We start from the raw sequence: 17,587 nt of genomic DNA, 5'->3' as shown, positions 1-17,587 counted from the left end.
ATTTGCATAGGATATAGGCAATCATCGTCTATTGAACAGATCAAAAGAAGCACAAACACACACACACACACACAAACTTACACGGACCCACACACACACACGCACACGCGCAAATCTACTTTGATGTTTAAGGTTATACAAGATGTTTATTTGTTTGTTCAATTGTTTGCCTAAGCAATTAACAACAATCATTTAATTTAAAAGCCCCTATATTTAATAAGTCAAAACGTATTTTACACAAAATGGTAGGTGTTACATAAGCACACACACACACACACACACACACACATATATATACAATAATGCGTGTGTGTGCGTGTTTAAAAACAAGCAATACATAAAATTAATATGTCAGTGAATTCGTATTGTAAAAAAGAAAAAAATAAATTTTGAGAGTTTAAAATCTTTAACACATTAATTTATATACACACACACACAAACACATAGGTACAATAGTTGTAGAAGACAAAGTTGGAACTCTGGTGGCTGGGGTAAATTAAGAGGAGGCATGAACTTTGAACATTTCGAAATTCAGTTTGCGTCTTGAATCGGTTCCAAAATCTATAATAAATTTCCCAACAATGTAAATATGAGAGATAAAGTTATATGAGAGATAGAATCTTGTAGCGGTATTTCAAAAAGTTTTAAAATCTCTTCAACATCAGCATTTGTTTGGAGGTTGTTAATGATTTACAGCCGTATTTCATCCACACTAAATCACATGAATACCCGCATGTATACACGCATACACACACACACACGCACACACATATACATACATACACACACACACGCGCGCACACATACAGACAAACACACGCACGCACGCACGCACACGCACACATACACACACACACAGTTACACTGAAGCACTAATATAAACGAATAAAATGAAATGAATTACATTAATCATCATGCCTGTTGCAATTATAAACAAATCATTAATTTAGCCCTGATTTGTTGATACACAATGATGACGGTAATGATGACGATGATGGTGATGATGATGATGTATAAGATGATGATGATGATGACACACACACACACAAACATACACTCATACACACAACACACACAAACAAACACACACATATACGCACATACACAAGCACACATACACACTCACACACACACATACAAGCATGAACGCATCAAAACAAAACGCTCATAAATATATATAAATAACAGAAAACACATCATCATCCTCATCATCATCAGCAGCAGCATCATCAAAGCAAAATGAAGCCACAAACGATGATGATGACAAAAACGTCTTAACTTTGAAATAAAATCTTGAAAAGCGAAAAAGCATTAGAAAAAAAATTTAATGCTTTCAACTAAAAACACACAATATTACATATATGTGTGTGAGATTTATGCGTGTGTGTGTGAGTATGTGATTGTGTGTGTGTGATTGTGTGTGTGTGTTATAAAATAACATAAAAACAGTTATAAATCATTCTATATACATACATACATACATGCAAACGTGTATTAACATACATTACGTCATCATCACTACAACATCAGCACCATCACTGTCATCACAGCATCAACATCATCATCGTCGTCGTCATCATCATCAGTAGCATCAAAGAGCCAAACCAGCCGTACAAAAATATTTGAATTTTCTACTCAAGTGCAAAACTATTCTTCCACCACACTAAGGAAATACACAAACAGCGATAAGAAGAAGAACGGAGCAGTTGCTCGGTGACCTGGTTCGAATGCAAGCCGGGTCAAACTACGCACTTCTAGATAAACGAAATACGTTCTCGTTTATTGCTATTATTATTATTATTATTATTATTATTATTATTATGGTAATTATTATTATTATTATTATTATAAATGATAAAACATCTAGTACAGAATGCGGAGAGCTGGCTTACAATGCGTAATAGACACCAACCACATTCAAATGAAGATTCCAAGAAGCAGTGCTGCAGCAGAAGAAGTGCAAACCGAAATTGAAACAATACAAAAAACAAACAAAGGCATCAGTATTGTTCAATTTATATACTCATGAAACACTCGGAATGAAAGAGAGATAGAGAGAGAGAGAAAAAAAAAGAGAGAGAGAAAAAGAGAGAGAGAGAGAAAAGACAACAATAGAGAAATGCAATACAATAAAAATACTAAGAAAGACCAACTCACACAGCACAACGGCATACAGTACCAAATAGAAATTATGCCTGACGAACTAGATTCAATGATTAGCACTAGAAAAGTTGCATAATAATATAATAATATTTAACATGTGTGTGTGTGTGTGTGTGTGTGTGTGTGTGTGTGTGTGGTGTGTGTTTGTTTTTGTTATACAGACAGATTTGTGTGTGTGTGTACGCCGTTCATGAGATCAATTAGAAAAGGAGGTGTAACTCTTTTGTAGGAAAAGGGAAAAGTAGCATAAGTAGTAAAATTGAAATGATTATGGGAGAAGCTGGGAGAGAAAGTTCACAACATCATCATCAGGCGAACTAACAACATTTAACAACCACAATTTCATGAGACACGCAACACACACACACACACACATACACACACACACACATACACACAGCCTACACATCATGTATATTCACATCTGGACGGGGACATTGGCAATCTCTCTCTGTCTCTCTCTCTCTCTCTCTCTCTCTCTCTCTCTCTCTCATCACGTACGTCTCTCTCTCTCATCACGTACGTACAAGAGTACATTTAACGTAGCAGTCAGCAATCACGGGTTTATCGCATTAAGACGTACCTGTGTGCATGGACGAATAAGCACGGTGATATGTACATTTTAGAGACGAATCGAATATTTGTGGTTTCGGCTTCTGTCCTTTTACAGGCAGAAGTGACAAACATAGAGACTATTTTGGAGGTTCCAGGGCAATAATTCTTGATCCTTATTAAATTGCAGTTGAATTTAAACAAGAAATGGGATATTATTATCTCGGTGAAGAATTGTTTGATAGGTATGAATCTGCTGATTTTTTAACAACTTGTTTTTTTTTACTGAGAAATATATTTTCTTTGGAAATATTGGGGTTTTTGTCATTCGTCCTTACACTTTGGCTCAACTATTCGACTATAGACCAAATTCACTATTTGGTACATGCATGTGTGCGTGCGTGTGTGTGTTCGAGTGTGTGCGTTCAAGTGTGTATTATATTTCCCACTTAGGTGTTAACCAACTGAGAGAGTAAAAGTGAATGTAAACTTTAAATGTCTAACATTACTCTCGGGAAGTTAGAATTACTTTAAAAGTAAAGCACATTCCAAGTGTGGACATACAAACACACATACATACAAACATACACACATACAAACACACGCACATACAAACACACGCACATACAAACACACGCGCATACAAACAAATACGTACAAACATAACATAACTATACACTTGTATATGAGAGAAGATAATCTGAAGAAAATACTACTTAGGTTAGGGAAGGTTGAAAAAAGAACACACACACACACACACACACACACACACAGACACACACGTATATGTTGAAACGTAGATTCGAACCTTGACCTGGAAAAATATTTGTGCATGTAAGTGCACGTGTATGTGTATGCTTGTGTGTGCATATGTATTTATGTATGTATGTGTGTGTGTGTGTGTATTTGTGTCCATGTGCGTTCGTATGTTGCGTGTCTATGTGTAATGATCATGTATTTTTGCGCGTACGCTCGAGTTTTTTTTGTATGTACGTACAAAAGTGTGTGTGTGCGCGCGTACATGTTTGTGTATCTTGTCTACGCACACGTTTTTATGTACACACAAAAACAACACACAGATACACACGCACATCAGACAGACACACACAAAGAGACAAACACACACACAAAGACAAACACACTCACTTAACTGGAAGTACAAAAGCAAAATAAATACTAGAAAATTTCAGACACACACACACACACACACACACACACACACACACACACACACACACACACACATACACATACTACATACGTACATACATGCGGTGCATACAAACATCTGTACGTGATAAAACTATAGAATAATATAGAAACACGCACACACACGCACACGCACACGAACAAACACACCTATAAATATATTCATAATATTACACTTTACATTATATTTTTATATTATATTTTTATATTATATTTTTAATAATAATATATTTCAACGTTTATGGAGGGCACGACGAACAAAGAGAAGACAGCCTTGATGTATAAAATTAGTGAAAAAAAAACTTTTCAAAGTAATTTATGCTTCTGTTTCTCTGCTGGCGTTCGTATTTGTGGTATTTTTTGGTTAATTTGGCTGTACCTGTACCGTTCGGTTGTGTAATCCTTCGCTAAGCTATTGCAAATTATATCTGCTAATTAACGCATGGGTTGTTTTCAATGAATGAATTCAAACATTTCCAGTCTTGCTAAGATGTAGTAGGACTTTTAAATGAAATCACATGCTCTACAAGAACATCATAATTATCATCATCGCTACCGCCACTATCATCATCATCATCATCATTATCATCACCATCACATCATCACAATCATCATCATCATTATCATTACAATTCCCATCGTAAATATTTTAAAGCGAGAGCAAAATATAACATCAATCAAGACTGGCATATGACAAACAAACACACAGACACACGCGCACACAGATACACGCGCGCGCACACACACACACGTACAACCAATATATACACACACACAGACACACACAAACACTAAAAAACTAGTTAAACCTAATTTATTTTCTAAAAAAAACTTAGTGCCCCATATATAAAGAATGGAGTTTGTTCTTTTTTGAAATATTTCTTTACACTTAATATTTGCCAGAAAGAGAGAGAGAGAGGGAGAGAGAAAGAGAGAGAAAGAGAGAAAAATGATAACAACAAAAACCTTATACAAAAAATATATAAGAATGAATACATCGGATGATAACAATGATCACGATCCAGATCGTCATACTTAAATGCTGGCAATCAAAAATAATGCCAAAATTAGATTAGGATGACGATGACGACGATGATGCTGGAGATAAATAACCAAATAGACCGGAAAACGATGACGACGATGATGATGACTCTAAATAACTTATGAAGCTGACGATGATGACGACCATGATGATGGTGATGTTGATGGAATAGACGAAGACGTCCAATCAGAATTGTTTGCTCCGTCATAAAAATTTGCATACATGCTTCTGTCCTGACATCAACCAACCAACCAACCAACCAACCAACCAACCAAGCAACCAACCAACCAACCAACCAACCAACCAACCAACCAACCAACCAAATAACATTAATAACAATAAAACAATAATAATAACAACAACAAAAAGACAGTACAATAATAACCATAAAGTAATTGATGGTGAAATGATACATATGCAAACTGACATGACTTAATGTACACTCAAAAACTCACTTATACAATTTTCATACGCTGGTATATGCACGAGCCTACATACACACACAAACAAACACACACACACATACACACACACATAAAGATTCAGAGATATACAAGTCAAAAATAGCAGTGAAATTCAAGAATTTATTACCGAACTAACAACCATCGGATGAATGAACAACTGAATGAATGAGCAGATGAGTGAATAAATGAATGAATGAATGATAGAGCAAATGAAAAAATAAATTATAAAATGAATGTTTTATAGAATAAATAATTTATTAATAAATGAATAAACAAATGACCAAAGAGATGAATGTATAAGCGAATGAATAAATATTAATGAATGAAAGAAAGAAAAAGAACGAACAGATGAATGAATGAATGAATGAATGAATGAATGAATGAACGGATGAACGAACGAACGAATGAATAAGCGAGTTCCGATGTATAGTATGAGGAAACAATTAGTTACATACTGCTTGAGAGGAAGCTGGCTAGGATCATCATTCGTGATACTATGATGATATCACGGTATCATAATACCATGATGATACCATGATGATGATAACGACGACGATGTTGATGGGTTAAAATTGATGATAAGCAAGGTGATTGACGACATGATTTTTTTTTAAATTTGAATTTTTTTAATCATATTTTAACCACTTCACAATGTTAAAATTAAGTAGCAGGATGATGACAACCGTGAAGACAATGATGAAATCAGCTACAGGCCAGTGTAGAGTTATCATGTAGTGTCCTATTTCTGTTTAATGTCATACATGTCATCCATGTGCCTCCAAACAGTAATAACACAAATAACAATAATAACAACAACCACAACAACATGGCGAAAATAACATAGTAGCAGCTGATGAGGATGGCGATAATTATGGTGATGAGAAAATGAGAAAAAAAAAAAAAAAGAGAGTGACAACGAAGACGAAAGGATGGCGGTTACTGAAGAGCCATAAAACACTACTGAGTCATATAATTATATTGAAAACATCACAACAGAGAGAGAGAGAGAGAGAGAGAGAGAGAGAGAGAGAGAGAGAGAGAGAGAGAGAGAGAGAGAGAGAGAGAGTGAAAAAAAGAGATAGAAAAAGATAGTCACATATTAGTCAGAATATTAGTTAGGAGAAATAAGATAACTATACATAGAGATAGATAGATCGGTATATAGATAGATAGATAGATAGATAGATAGATATATAGATAGATAGATATATAGATAGATAGATAGATAGATAGATAGATATATAGATATATAGATATATAGATATATAGATAGATAGATAGATAGATAGATAGATAGATAGATAGATAGATAGATAGATAGATAGATAGATAGATAGATAGATAGATAAATAGGTAGATAGATAGAATGTTTACAATAAGAAGATAATTATAAACAGAATGATGATATTATGTGTACATTTTCTTGTGCAAATAACGGTAATAAAATTCAAATGGTATCACATTTTAAATAAAAACAAAAATAAGAGCAACAATAATAATAATAATAATAAAAAAAATTAAAAAGGGGCTAATTAGCCATGCTCTGATAGAAGACAGCCTTGAATTAAATGCCTGAACCCTTTGATGTAAACTGATACATGTTATTGAATATTACAATATTATTATTATTATTATAATTATTCATATCAGCAGTAGTAGTAGTAGTGGTAGTAGTGCTAATACTACTATTATCAACATCCTCATTTAGGTTGGGTTCTTAGAGCCTTAGGCAAGAGGACACAGATTTTAATTGATTTATAAAGCAGCCTGCACTCCCACTGTTGTTAATGTTACTATACAACAAAAGGGCATTTAAATTAAAACTAAATAATAATAATAATAATAATAATAAAATAATAAATGAATAAAATAACAAAATATGTTGAAAAATAATGAGCATAAAACACAAATGAACGTCATTATCACGAGAAGTTGCTTGGCTGAACCGACCACATCACGCGAGAAAGATCACGATATGATAATAAAAATAAACCAGAAATCATCAGCCAAATAAAACTAATCACTGGAGAGAAACCTCACCCATTACACACCAATCATTCAACCAATCAACCAACCAACCAACCAAACAATCAACCAATCAATCAACCAACCAATCAGCCAACCAACCGACCAACCAATTGACCGGTCAACTAACTGACCCATCTAAACCGCTGCTACGAATAAGAATATACATGAATATATTGATGCTATCTACCGCATATAAAATAAAACAATAAATAAATATATATAGAGAGAGAGAGAGAAAGAGAGAGAAAGAGAGAGAAAGAGAGGGGGGGGGTCGATAGATAGCTCCTTGTTCAGTAAAGAGACAGTCTATAGATTTACAATTTCCAATATGTCTAGACCAATCATAAACGTTGGAAGGGTAGATGGTATCAGTATTCATGCATGCATACATACATACAACATACACATACATACACACACATACACATACATACATACATCATACATACATGGAGTATTTATACAAACAAACAAACACACCCACATACACACTCACATACACGATTATGTCATGTCTAATCTTAGCATAAATACAATACGAAGCATGTAAAAATATCAAAAAATACACATCACTCTCACGATTCTCAGAGCGCCTGAATTTGTGTCATTACAGATATATACAAGCAAGCAAAAGTGATTGAATTGCGCGTCTAATAAATTTTATAAAAATAATAATAATAATAATCACACACACACAATGATAAATATAACAACGTATTTTTAGTCAAGTTCTTTATTTGTTTCATAATAGAAATAATAACAAGTGGGAAAATAATATTATATGTATATATATGTGTGTGTGTTTGTGTGTGTGCGCGTGTATAAATATTTCGGCATAGTTTCTCATATAGTTTCTCACAGTTCAACGCTCAACTCCAACTGATCAGCGATTAAAAAGTGTGAAACAGAAATATGAATTTAAATACAAATAATAGGAATATTATTATTATTACTGATAAATAAATAGAGGCTATTTTAAAGTAGTTAAGCACACACACACACACACACACACACACACACACACACACACACACACACACACACACACACACACACACACGAATACATACATTCATAGATACGCACACACAGTTACACTAGTTAACGCACAAGTAGATACATACACATATATACACAAATACAGACACACATAGTTACATACATACAAACAAACACACATACATACGTACATATAAGAGGACAAAAAGGTTATGTGATTGTTCGCCTGTAAATACATCATCGTCTTCATCATCATTCTTGAAGTACCTACTTTAAAATTTACATTTTACGCATATTACACACACACGCACGCACACACAAAGATACATACGTGTATACATGCACATACATACATGCAAGTATGTATCTATGAATGTACGTGTGTACGTGCATGTGTGATTTTAGAGCTGATTAACATGAATGTGTAAATATCATTAACAAAGAAGAAAGCAATGCCTTAATGAGCTGAAATATACCCCCCCCCCCACACACACACACACACAAGCAAACAAACATGCAAATGTACCAATAAAAACTGGCATATTTGCAAGCATACAAAGCAGAATACAATCATACCATCATAATGTTTACAAACAAAGAAACACACATACACCATGTGTACAACATATTTACAGATATACACAATTACGTGGGTGTTTGTATGTCAGTACACACAAACATACACGTATACAGAAACATACACACACACATACAAACAAACACACGTATATACACTCATCATCAGCAGAAGAGCACTGAAAATTTCATTATCAAATGTTAATACATACATAAGTGTGTGCGTGCGTGTGTGTGTGTGTGTTGAATGTGTCCGTGTAAACTCAATTAGTGTACAGTACAACTAGTTATGAATGTTAGCGAGTCTACGTATGTACGTGTGTGTGTGTGTATCTAGGTTTATACATTGTATATACGTGTACAATGTATATCTATAAACAAACAAACAAACAAACAAACAAACAAACAAACAAACAAACAAACAAACAAACAAACAAACAAACAAAACAAACAAACAAACAGACAGACATATATTGTATGTAACGTTGTATATGGTATCTACACATTTGAATATGAAAGTGTGTGTACGTTTCTATTGATGTACAACGAACACGAGCGTACAACACGTGGTGTGCGTATGTTCACGGTAGAAATTCGTATGCATGTGTACACACATTCATTGATTGCACTTGTCTAAATAATATACTACACAGGCATATGTATATGTATGTATGTATGATTTTTGTATAAAATTTGTATACCTGTACATGTGTAATTGTATGTGTATATGTAAATTTTGTATGCACGTGGGTGTGACTAGTTTAAATTAAGTAATGTCACAAATGCATACCAGCTCTGTAATCATGTTTAAATTTGTTGAATGATGTTCCAGTTTGGTATAAGTTATAAATACAGCCCATCAAATGCCTGTTATACACCTAGAAATACCAACACCAGGTGTGGTTTGTAGAAGTACCAGTATATTTATAGGTATATAAATTCATCTACGTGTGTTTGTATATGCATGTGTACAATTTTTTTGTGTACACGAAAACTTTTGAATGTATTGGCGACTTAGGAGAAAAATGTAAACTTAATTGTAACTGTATACCTCTCAGTGTACAAACAATACCTAGGTATGTATGAGCAAACCATGCAGATGTACGTGCACATACTGGCGAACAAACATACAGACGCACACACACGCACACGCACAATAACGAAAAAAAAAGTTTTTAAGATGGAAAAAGTTTACAAGAATAAAATTAAGCATAGACAGAAATAAAAACAAAGATGAAAGAGTTATGGAAAGCCAGGTGAGAAAATAACACATATATACATGTATATGTGTATGTTTGTATGTATGTATGCATGTATGTGTGTATTTGTGTACCTACGTGCTTCGGGGTGTTAAATTTAAAACCAAACTAAAATATACCATGTTTTGTTTGTAAACAGATGTGAAAATGATGATCATATGAAGGAATGAACGGATGGACTGAAGGATGGATGGATGGATGAAAAGGTGGAACGAATGAATGAATAAATAGATGAATGAATGGAAAATGGATGAATAAAAGATTGAATGAAGAAATAACAGTAAACACAATTAGCCAAATACATTGAATTAAAGAAGCAGTAAGAAATTTGTTAGCAAATAGATTACAATTTACACCATAAGACCTAGGAACAATGAAAATGCCATCACCAAGCCATCATCATCATCAATTACAATAAATAATTATTATTATTATGATTATTATTGTTATTATTATCGTTATTATTATTGTTATGGGTGAAAATACTCCCCTACAAATTCCATAACCTCATATAAATCAAATTTAAACTTTCCAATCAATTTAGACTAGTCACATGGTGTGACATTTCTGTATGCTTAACTAATTATTGTTACTGTTATTTATTAATATTACTCTCTCTCTCTCTCTCTCTCTCTCTCTCTCTCTCTCTCCCTCCCTCTCTTTCTCTCTCTCTCTCAACTTTCACAAAAACACACAAAGATTAAAGATATGAAAAAAATCTCAATAGAGTATAGTTAAATTCACACACACACACATACATGCACTCTTACAAGCAAACATACAAACATAGGCATACTAATGCTTCAACATTCCTAACAAGCAAATTCCAATGATTGCCTAGACACATTTTAAATTGCTAACTTGAAAATTAACTTTAAAAGGTATATAAAACAAATGCCTGTGTGTGTGTGTGTGTGTGTGTGTGTGTGTAAAATAAAAAAAAGAGAAAGTGAAGAAAAAATGAATGAATAAAACGATTAAATGAATGATCAACTGAACATGTGTGATGTAAAATGGTTTAATCATTCAAATTATATGATTAAAACTGTCACAAAAAGCTAAGGTTTACACACACACGCACAACAAAAAAATACATAATACACTTAATACAAAATAGATACCCATCACAACACCAACACACACACACGCACACATACTTCTACTAATACTTTTAGCACTACTAATCAATTTAAACTAACCCATAAAATAATATGACAACAATAAAAATAACAAAAACAAATAATAAAAATGATGATAATCAGACTGTTAAATACCTGGAATGCTTCTACTAAACTGCAATTGCGTGCTTAACTAACTATTACTCCATACTGAAATCACTGTTTCAACCTTGACATACAATGACAGGAATGCGTATGTATATATGTATTATTGATGAAAATCACAGCATGTTCTGCCCTTATTAGTTAGCTTCGCGTTTAATTATTCGATTTTTTGTCAAGTTTCTTGAGTTCAAAGCCAAAAGCCTTTTTGGTTTTATCCTGATTAAATGTTCTATCATGCTAAAAATAAATAAAAATTTCGGTTTTAAACTTAAGGAACTTGACAATGATTTACGATGCGTGTGTACGTATGCATTCATAACCCAACCCGAGCAATAAATAAACTGCTACAAACAAACAAACAAGTTGTCTAAGCATACTTGCAACAAAAAGTGAGACAAAAGGGAGAGAGAAAGAGAGAGAGAGAGAGAGAAAGAGGGAGAATATTGAAATTTTAAACATGGACATGGATAAAAACTGAAAAAGTTACACAATTAAACATTCTGGTGGACATGCACTAGACAAATAAATAACTGAAAGAACAAAATACACACTTCAACTATATCCTATGTATTAATTTGTCTATTGTTTTGTATATGTGTGTATATAGTTACACGTGTAAGTGTGTGTGTGTGTTGTATTGTATATGTGTGTGTGTGTGTATTGAAATGTATATGGTCAAACAGGCAAATGAAATAATAATGCTTATGTGCAGAGCAATGCATAATAAATTCCTCTAGAGTAATAAATGAATGACAGGTAGATCAAAGATAAAACAAACACATACATAGAAATATACAAACATACAAACGAACAAACACATACACACAGAGACATGCAAACAAACAATGCAAAAATATATAGGCCAGAGTATCAGGAATATGTCAATGAATGAATGAACTGCCTATTGACAATTCTCTATTCTATTCTTCCTTAATTCAGTGAGCAAATAAAATAGCATACTCAACTTGAGAGATTATGAATTTGTATTGTTTTTAAAAGTAAACAAACCCATATAAAATACATAACAACAATGTAAGATTAGAAACACGATATTCTTCAACTTCAAGCCATGTTATTATGAATAATTGATTTTTTAATAAAGATTTAATGAATAAACAATAAAAAAATAATATTCACTCAATATTTTTATATAATAGATAAGTTTCGATGAGTTTGTATATTATATTTTCAAATTTAGCTTAGTCACTTTTTAATTCATCATATCTCAATTATTTATCATTTAAAATTTAAATTTAAATTAAAATTTTCCTTAAAAATTAAAATTATAAGCAAGACAATGAATAATTATCAATAGTTTAGATTTAGAGGACTTGGCTGATCATTTTTATTGAAATTTTAAACAAATTTATATTTCATTTCATTTACAATATTTTATTTTATTTAAAAAAATTTAAATATAAAATTATAAATAAAAATAAATAAATAAAAAGATCAGCTCACCGAATCGATCCGAAAATATTTCAACTTTTCAACAGAAGACGCAATCTTTGAAGCAGTTTCGAACGCAAAATAAAAACAAATTAATTAAAATTTATTTAAAAATTAAATAAATTTAATCCACTACTAACTTCAATTCATCACGGCTCTCATCGTTGAAACATAATTAATTTTTAAAAAAGATAGTAAATACGGACAAGATTCTAATTATATATGATACATGAATTTCTTGACACTGAATGCATATACCATCTAATGGTATACATACCTAATAATACTCACACACACATATATACATATATTAAACTATTGTATTCATACACGTATAGATATAATTAACTGAATATGTAAGCTATTTTCTGAATAGAAGAAAAATTTTGCCTATACAACTCATTCCATTGAAATCTGATCACAAGAATCCAATTTACCCATATATACCTGGTATCGATATATACTTATGATGTATACCGTTACACACGTACATATATACTAATACACATATAAGTAGTATATAGGTTAATATACACCGAGCCTTTTAAAGAAGATAAACTCAGAATGTATTTACACGTTTTATTTATTAATATATTCAAAATATAGTTTAACTATATATATATATATATATATATATATATATAGTTTAACTATATATATATATATATATATATATATATATATATATATATGCAATTATTATTATTATTATTATATATATATATACATATAAATAAATATATGAAAATGTATACATGCATGTCGTAGTAGGCAATAATAGTGATGAGAAATTTACAAATCAAACACTTAATTAATCAATAAACTAATTAACTATATAATTAATTAATTTAATTAATTAATCCTTAATTGTATGAAAAAAGTATTGTAGCCAATATATATACCTCGTTACGTATGGACATTCAACTATGATAGAAAGAATGAGGCGAAAGGGATAGGGAAAGAGAAAATCCTATGAATTTAATGACGAACGAATGACCATTGAACATTAAAAACAATATAATAAAAATAATATTAATAACACAAATAATAATAATAATAATTACCATAATAATAACAATAACAATAATAATAATAACCATAATAATAATAAAATAATAATAATAATACTGAAATATTTGAATCAAATTCAATGGGCAATGATGATAAGGATTTCTATAACAAATAAAATCATCTGACTATATGCGGTCCCATAATGACAGACCTAAAATATTATATATATATATATATATATATATATTTGTGTGTGTGTGTGCGTGTGTGTACATATACAAACATATATAACAAAAATTACAATGAAAATTTAGAGATAAATATATATATATATATATATATAAATGGGGTTTGTAAAAGCACAGACACAGACACAGACACACACACAAACAAACAATCACACACATAACACACACATACATATATTAAAACCAATGGATTGAAGCTAAATGCAAGTATAAAACAACTGAGAACAATGTAATATAATTTTTTTATTCGATTTCATCTTGATGATGATGATGGCGGTGGTGATGATGATGATAGCAGAAAAACATCATCATCACCTTATGAAATAGCACAGAGCTGTACGTAGCAATGATAAAAGGTTTGAAAAATAAATATAAATACATACATACATACATACATACACATACATACATACATACATATAAAATATATACAACTGATTTAAATAAGTATAGACATCATCTATACATAAATATAGTTAATATTATTACATTAAAGGTTTAAAAACTATTACTATTAAAGTAAGAAACGGATTTTTACTGGTTTTAAAGCCTACAAATAACCGTGAAAGTGCGTATGTAAGTGCGTATGTATATGACAACACATCGCCATCACATACGTCGGCTTGATTGGTTCCACACGTAACATACCTCCGTAAAATTCCAAGAATCCCCAAACTTGTGTTTTTTGCACAGTTGGCCCAGTGCGGCCAACCGGAAAGACAACCCGAAGAAATGTAGACTCAACCAACCCAGACTTCTCTTGTCATGATGTACTATCATGATTTTGATAAGAATGTGGAGAAGGAAATGCAAGACAGCGGTCGATGGATTTAAAAGAACTCGAATCGCTGTCCTTGATGATAAAAGAAAACGCGACGTCCAGAGCAGCAGTGGCATGGGAAGGTGGGCCCGTCAGTTTTGTTCACGGGGTGCCTATCAAGAATTGAACCCTTTGCTTACGTGAAGATCCACCGATGACGCAATCCGACGGTGCACTCCATATGTGTGTGTGTGTGTGTGTGTGTGTGTGTGTGTGTGTATATATGTGTATGTATGTGTGTGTGTACGTATGTATGTATGTGTGTATGCATGTGTGTATGCATGTGTGTATGTATGGTAAATATAAGCGCACGTGCAAATGAAATGAAACAAACGTTAATGAATGAATAAATGGATAAATGAATGAATTAATGAATGAACGGATGAATGAATGAATGGATGAATGAATGAATGAATGGATGGGTGGATGTAAGTAAGACATAAAAACATCTCACCTAGAAGACATAATCAGAAGAAGAAGAAGAAGAAGAAGAAGAAGAAGAAGAAGAAGAAGAAGAAGAATGATAGTAACAGAAAACCATACATTCTTAATCCTCACTGCTATCGTCATCGTCGTCCAGCATTAGCCAATAAATTCAAGTGATCCGAATAGAAATAAATATTTACTCATTATCTAACGTATGTGTGAATGTATGTTTATGTGTGTGTGTGTTTATGTGTTTCTCTGTGTGTGTATGTACGTGTGTATGTATGATTGTGGTATGTATTTATGTAGCAGACTAGCCAGGACAGCGGTGATGCAAGTGATGATACCCACGACAAATATGACATCGAGATATCAAATTCAAAATGATGTAGACGATGAGAATGATACAAGGATAGTAGAAAAAACTAATGATAGTATCAACAAATAATGATACTTAACTCTTAATATAACTTCAACACCTAACATTCATTGCTAATTAATTAATTAATTAAATAATTAACATTTTTGAAAATTCATCGTAATTAATTCATTGCAAACATGTCTATGAACATTCATTACATGGAAAGTAAAAACATTCCATTGTATCTGCTATGACAAAGGGAACTTAAACCACTTAAACCACACACACAAATTACTAACAGGAAGTTTTTTCGTTCTCCTCCCCTCCCCCACCCCCTCTCTCCCTCTCTCTTTCTCAATAAATATATATATATATATATACATGTATGTATGCACTCTCTCTTTCTCTTTCTCTCTCGCTCTTTCTCTCTCTCTCTCTTTCTCTATATACATTTACTGACATATTTATATATAATGAAAAAATTGAGATGAAATTAAAAATAAGTTAAGAAAAAGATAGATGGATATATATATATATATATATATATATATATATATAGAAAGGGAGAGAGAGAGAGAGAGAGAAAGAGAGAGAGAGAGAGAGAGAATAGAATGGATATCTCTAGTTATCAATTTAACATTTAAAAGTACGCATTTAAATTGAAATGAGATCAGAGAAATAATTGATAAAATTTAAATAAATAATAAAAACAACAACAATTATAACATTAATAATAATAAAAATAATGATAATGATAATAACAATAATAATAATGACAATAATATAAATGATAAAAAGTTGGAAAATATATGTAGGATGTATGATTGAAAAGTAAGACGTCGCTCATTGAGAAGCATATGGAATAGTTGACAAAAATGAATGAATGAATGGACGAACGAATGAATGAATGAACGAACGAATGAATGTATAAATGTATAAACAAACAAACAAACAAATGAGTGAATAAATTAATGAAAGAATAAAAACAAAAGATGAATGAATTTAAGTTAAGCCATTAGGTTATTGTAATTTACTTGAGAGTTAAGTGAGAAAGTTCATTGATATACGAACTAATTAATCAATCAGTTAAACCAATCAATCAATTAAACTAATCACTCACTCACTCACTCACTCACTCACTCACTCACTCACTCACTCACTCACTCACTCACTCACTCACTCACTCACCCAACCAACGAACCAACGAACCAACCAACCAACGAACCAACGAACCAACCAACCAACCAACCAACCAACCAACCAACCAACCAACCAACCAACCAACCAACCAACCAACCAACCAACCAATCAATCAACCAACCAATCAATCAATCAGTTGATTGATAAACCACGTAGCATGTTTATTTATTTACAAACGTTTAAAATAGGTTACCTTTAATAACTAGCTACCATCTATAACATATATATGTAAATATAAAGAAACGAACGCATGCACGCATACATACCTGGATAGGATAGAAAACTTCAATTCATTTGAAGCGTAAAAAATAGATATTCATAAAACCGACAGAATTAAGAGCTACACGAACGTAATGTGCCATAATTAGAAATATAAATAGTTTATTTTTATTTATTATTTTTATATTATTAATGTATTTATCCAAATTTACGTTCTCCTATCTATTCATCATCGCATCGTAATACTGTAGAGATGTCTACAATGGGACAAAAAAACC

The sequence above is a fragment of the Helobdella robusta genome (genome assembly GCF_000326865.2).
Source record: "Helobdella robusta unplaced genomic scaffold HELROscaffold_16, whole genome shotgun sequence".
In the NCBI taxonomy this organism is placed as follows: domain Eukaryota; kingdom Metazoa; phylum Annelida; class Clitellata; order Rhynchobdellida; family Glossiphoniidae; genus Helobdella; species Helobdella robusta.
Note: the sequence above shows the minus strand (reverse complement) of the source record.